Source organism: Gadus chalcogrammus, chromosome 20 (assembly GCF_026213295.1).
Source record: "Gadus chalcogrammus isolate NIFS_2021 chromosome 20, NIFS_Gcha_1.0, whole genome shotgun sequence".
Classification (NCBI taxonomy): Eukaryota; Metazoa; Chordata; class Actinopteri; order Gadiformes; family Gadidae; genus Gadus; species Gadus chalcogrammus.
Window position 1 is genome coordinate 19,065,521 of NC_079431.1, and position 6,067 is coordinate 19,071,587.

Here is a 6,067-nt window from a genome sequence, read left to right on the forward strand (position 1 = left end):
AGACACACACACACACACACACACACACACACACACACACACACACACACACACACACACACACACACACACATACATACATACACACACACACCCCTACACCCCTAACGGAGGTGGACGAGGGTGGTATTGTAGATGCTGAAGAGAATAACTATAAACGCAGTGGTGTAGTTGTGGTTGTCTTGGTGTGTGTTTATGTTTGAGTGTGTTTGTGTCTGTTCATGCTTTTGCATTACTGTGATTTCATATAGTATATGTGTTACTGTGTGTGTGTGTGTGTGTGTGTGTGTGTGTGTGTGTGTGTGTGTGTGTGTGTGTGTGTGTGTGTGTGTGTGTGTGTGTGTTTGTTAGTGTGTATGTGTATGTGTCAGTGTGTGTGTGTGTGTATATGTGTGTATATACGTGTGTGTGTTGGTTGGCAATTACATTCACGCTATTTTTTTTTTCAGAGTTTGTACAATGTGTGCACGTGTATAACTTGTGTGTGTGTGTGTGTCTGTGTGTGTGTGTGTGTGTGTGTGTGTGTGTGTGTGTGTGTGTGTGTGTGTGTGTGTGTGTGTGTGTGTTTGTTAGTGTGTATGTGTCAGTGTGTGTGTGTGTGTATATGTGTGTATATACGTGTGTGTGTTGGTTGGCAATTACATTCACGCTATTTTTTTTTCTGAGTTTGTACAATGTGTGCACGTGTATAACTTGTGTGTGTGTGTGAGTCTGTGTGTGTGTGTGTGTGTGTGTGTGTGTGTGTGTGTGTGTGTGTGTGTGTGTGTGTGTGTGTGTGTGTGTGTGTGTGTGTGTGTGTGTGTGGGTGTGTGGGTGTTCACACACACACAGCCCCCAGGTCAGTTTCATCTTTCTCTGTCTCATTGAGCCGGTTTTATGATTTAAATTCCACTGACAACAGCGCCCCTACTGGTTTTACCAAGAACCGCGTGTTTCAGATTACGTGGAGGGATCTTTCTCTCTCTGTCCCTCTCAATTGACACGACTAGCTCGCTGTCGCTCCTATGATGTGAACAGTGTCATCTCTGAGTGACGTGGCCTAGTTTGCCCAGTCTGATAGTCTTGGCCTGGACTCTCTATATTGTTGAGAGATTGACAAACTCCAGACTGACCCATGAGGCCTTCCCGGATTTTGATGATTTTTTTATCTATTGTTTTTTTCATCTTTCTATTTTTCTTAGAACTACGGCATTGTTTTACTTTACAAAACCGTGCTTTTTACTCTGTACTTTCCTAAATGTTGCCCAAATTGTGAACTCGGGAGCAAAAAAATATATACAGACTCATAAAGAAAAAATTTAAATTAAAGTATTAAGGACATCCATCCTTGTTTAAAATTAAACTAAAAGCAGTAAAAAGTGGTTGTCATACACTTTTGGTTCTGTTTTTCCAAATCGTTGAGAGTGTATTGCTAGCATTTCACTCGATCAACTATTCATATAGAATCGCTGAAGATGTTTCTCCATTTGTAGAGCTAGTATGAAAGACCTGTAAATAAAAGAAACACGTAAAAGATTAAAAAGTGCAATTGTAAGGGAAAAAAACGCTGCCATTTATAAGTATGTATTTTTTCCAAATGGAAGAAACACAGAAGCAATCTTGGAGCATTGGTTAGTACATAGGCAACTCTGCTAAAAGCCACGAGAGAGGTTTTTCTCAGTAAATATCATATGGGGGGAAAATGGAGAACTAGCTAAAAATACAATCGTTGAAATGGCTAAAAGGGTGATTCCATTTGTCCGATTGAAGTGTTGTATTATTGATATCTGAGGGTAAAAAACCTGCATTTGTAGAAAATGGGACACAGTTCAGAGGCATTGGTTGCTACAGTGGGTCCAATTCTCTACAGTAAGTGGTGGCCCACTAATAGTACTAGTAGTAGTATCAGTGGAGCGACATTCTCTGTCTCACACTTTTTTGTGGTGGAGCAAAGTCTAACCCTTTGTACAAGAACTGACGTATTGTCATCGTCCCTGTCACACAAATTGGGACTCATGTTATTCCTTTTTTCACAGTGACTCTCCCCTCTACTCAAAGAACATGAAAGAAATCATGGAGTCCAAGTTACACTGTATAGATGTATCTAGACACGAGTCTTGCTACTAACCTCAGTTGAGAAATATATTGGATATTTGTGCGTATCTAAATAAATCTATATGATTCCAAAAAATAATGCCTTGAGAAATGATTTGTTGATTTTTCCCATGTCTTTGTTATAGATTTTGTTTTAAATTTGAAAATGAATCCAATTACAATAATATGTGGTAATATATGTAGCAATGCATGTAGCATTTCTTTACTATCACTTTTGATTTCCAATATAACATTTTTATTCGTAGATTATTAGAAGTAGGCCTACATAGAGTGTTGTTATAAAAATGTGAAATTGTTTGCAACATATTTGTCTTTAATATTTGACCCTCCTTTATTGTTATTGTTTTTTAAATAAAAACCTAAGCCAACTCTTTCTTAGTACAATTTATAATGTATATCGTTAATACGTTTGTAAAGTTATCTACTTACTGTAATTATTTGATTGCAAATTATATTAAAAGTAAACCAATGCCATTCATTATTTTAGATATGATAATACTATGGTTATATGGTTGTGAAAGATAAATGTTATTGTTGAAACATCTATATTTCTTCTAAAATATATGATATACTAGGCCTATACTATATAGTAAAACATACAGTATTTGTAACTATATATTTTTACAACTAACCAGTAATAAAAGTAGCAAATATATTATATAGTTTTAATGCAATAAGTAAATGATCTAGCTTTGAGCTTTTTTTTTTTTCATTTCATTTACGTCATTTATTGCCTCCCTTAAATAATTGAATAAAATGTTCCTTTGATCCAGATTAGCAAAGAGCAATGAAAACGAATGGAGACAGCATCTCTCTGCTCTCCTGTAATTCCAGGGGCCATGTCTCCACCCCAGCTCAAAACTGTGCCTACAGACTTTGTTCAAGGGTCAAAATGTCGGCATCATACCAGAATCCAAAATGAAGCGAACTCTGCCTGCAACACCGACCCCTCCAGCCAGCCCCTCCTAATCCCACCCTTTGGCTCCTCCCCCTTCTGTCCCCTCCCCTCACCAATGCCCTCCTTCCCCTAAACTCTTGACAGCTGTTGCCCAGCGTTAAACCCTATTTAGCAGACACTGATCTAAACGGCCCAACCAGGACACACTGTGGGGTTAAAGTGGGATTATTGCGCCCCCACAGACTGTGGCCAGTGGAAGCACTGCAGGTGTCTATGGTCCACATTAGCAGAACATAAACACTTTGTCTAGAGGGATGCTGTAGGCTTACTTTACACTGTGCTATTCTCAATGGAAAATAATGCATTATAATGCTCTTTAAAATGAAATTCATATAATTTGTTATGAATTTTGTATTATATTATGTATTGTACTGTATACAACTGTACTGTATAGCACTTAAAAATAATACCAAGATAGAATACCACTTTCCCATATTTTACACCAAGAATGTTGCTACAAAATTGCAGTTCAAATTGATGCCCGTAACCTCACATAATCCATCACAATATTTTATAAATTCATAGAAGTTAACAATGTCACATTGCACAATTATTCAGAACGGTTTGAACTTTCTGGACATCCCTTCTAGAAGGCTGACATAGGGCTGAGATTGCGATATTCTATTCTATGAATATTGTAAACAGGTCACAACAGCAATCTTACTGTATATGTTCATTTTTTGTGTTGGAAGACAACCAATAAATCCATGAGCAACAATTTGCCGTAGCAACATTTTGCTTCATGACATCCAAAAACGCTACTTTCCTCGGCACAAACCCAACTCTTAAATGCATCAAAGTCTCGTTCGGAAAAGGATTGCACAATTCAAACGTTAAAAAAAACTAAATTAAATAATTAGAGCTAATATAAGAAGTGGGTTTTGTCTACGTCAGATGTGGTTGGGGGAATGCGATTCATGAACTGTGACAAGAAAAGTAAAGTGTGGAGGGGGGACGTCAAAGTGCTAAAAGGAAAGGAGGAAGCAAGCCGGACGGCCATTTTGCAGAGCGCAAACATTGTTGTTGAGATAGAGGAGAGGAGAGGGCTGCAGGGGGGGATGCATGGAGGGACACCGGAGACTCAGAGAGTATGTGACAGTTTGGGGGTGAGTGAAACGCCCGTGGTACGCACCCACGCCGAGGTTCAGGAAGAGGTTAGTGTGACAACACAACTCCAGCCACTTCCTTCCACCTCAAATATCCAGCGCCCTTTCCGACATTGACCATCGAACAAACCCATCTATCTCGTCACCGCCATCTTTGACCTGCATCGTTGCTAGATTCACTATCTTTATCAACCCCAGCATCATCATCGTCATCGCTCAACTCTGGGTGAACCCTATGAGCGGGTTAATTTAGCCGAAGGTTGGTGATTTGTTTTGGATTTAAGTGCGGTGGGTGGGTGGGTTAGGGTGTGGGGATGGGTCATGTTGTTTGTGATTTAAAAACACAATAGACGGGGTGAATCAGAGTCCATGCGGCCCAAGCTTAAGTGTGTTTTCAGGGTTACACCGCTTGAGTTTGTTTTGCTCTTTGTGTAGTGGGTTTCATTTGGGTTTCAAGTGATTTGTTGAACCTGCAATTGACAATAAAAATTAGGATATTTTACATTGAAAGTTAATATATATTATGGTATTCAGAGCCAATGACAATGTCAAAATTGTATTCCTATATTGTGGCATAAAAAAATTAATAATAATAATATTAATAATAATAATATTAATCCTCATTATATCAATACATTAAGCTGTAATTGGTGTTGTAAATATAAATATGAATAATAATATGTATTATGTGTAATAATAATTACTTCATTATAGTAAGAATAAGAATAATAATTAGAAATTATTTAAACCAATGCAGTGCATTCAAAACTACGTTTTTTAACACTATACATAATACAAAAAAACACAAACAATATTTACTATACTATTTAATATATTAATTGTAATTTGTAATTGCACAATGTTACCAAATATTTGTTAACATAATATATTTAAATATAATTATTAATTAAATATATTTATAGAATACAATATTATTAAATATTGACTTCTATAATTATTCCTTTAATTAAGTATAATGTCATGCATATTGATAATAATTAAGGTATTAATTATTATTATTATTATAAGTCATATAGTATCTATCTAGTATCTAACTATCTATATATATATATAGATATATCGGTGTGAGTAATATAGAGTAATGTTAATAATTTCATCGTATTCATAGCATGAATACGATGAAATATATAACCTTTAAAAAAAATTGCTTGATGCAATTTATTTATAAAAGCTAGATGACTTCTATTAATAGAAAGATAACAATGTTATTGTAATGTGCTAATGTATGTATACCAGCTATTATTGCAAAAGTCTGAACTTTTTTGAAATATATCTAGCAGACCAAATATATATTTTTGAACTAATTACATGTATTTGGTTAAGATTAAGTACTCAAATATGCAGAAAACTTGGAAAAACAGTTTGCTTTTGGGTACATTTTCTTATACATCACAACAGCACAAATTCAACGATATTAAGGGCGCACATGAAACACATCGTCATTCACTCTTCTACCTCATTCCCTGTCCTCAGGAACACTAGATAATATGAGATAATTAGAAACACAGCTGAGCGATTACATTTCTCTCAGCCATTTCCAAATGAGTCGGCTCAAATCCTTGACATCGTAATCTCCCAAATATCAAATCCAGGGCGTCATCCAATCAGAGGGTGAAGATCTGCCTGCTCGCACAGATACAAGCAAGTTCATCTGGAGTTCATAATGGTGGTCGTGGCGATGATGGCACGCCATTGGTCGCAGCAGTGGCAGTCCGCAAAGCCGGTCCGTTTGGCGCCTCTTCCGTTGACTCTGAACTCTTCACCGCAGGCAACTGTGGCCTCGCCCTACCTGAGACCCAACGCCAGACTGTCAAAAAGCTTTCATGTCTACTCTTGTCAAACGATCAAGTCTTCTGTAGATGTGCGATAGGTGTATTTGATTTTTTTT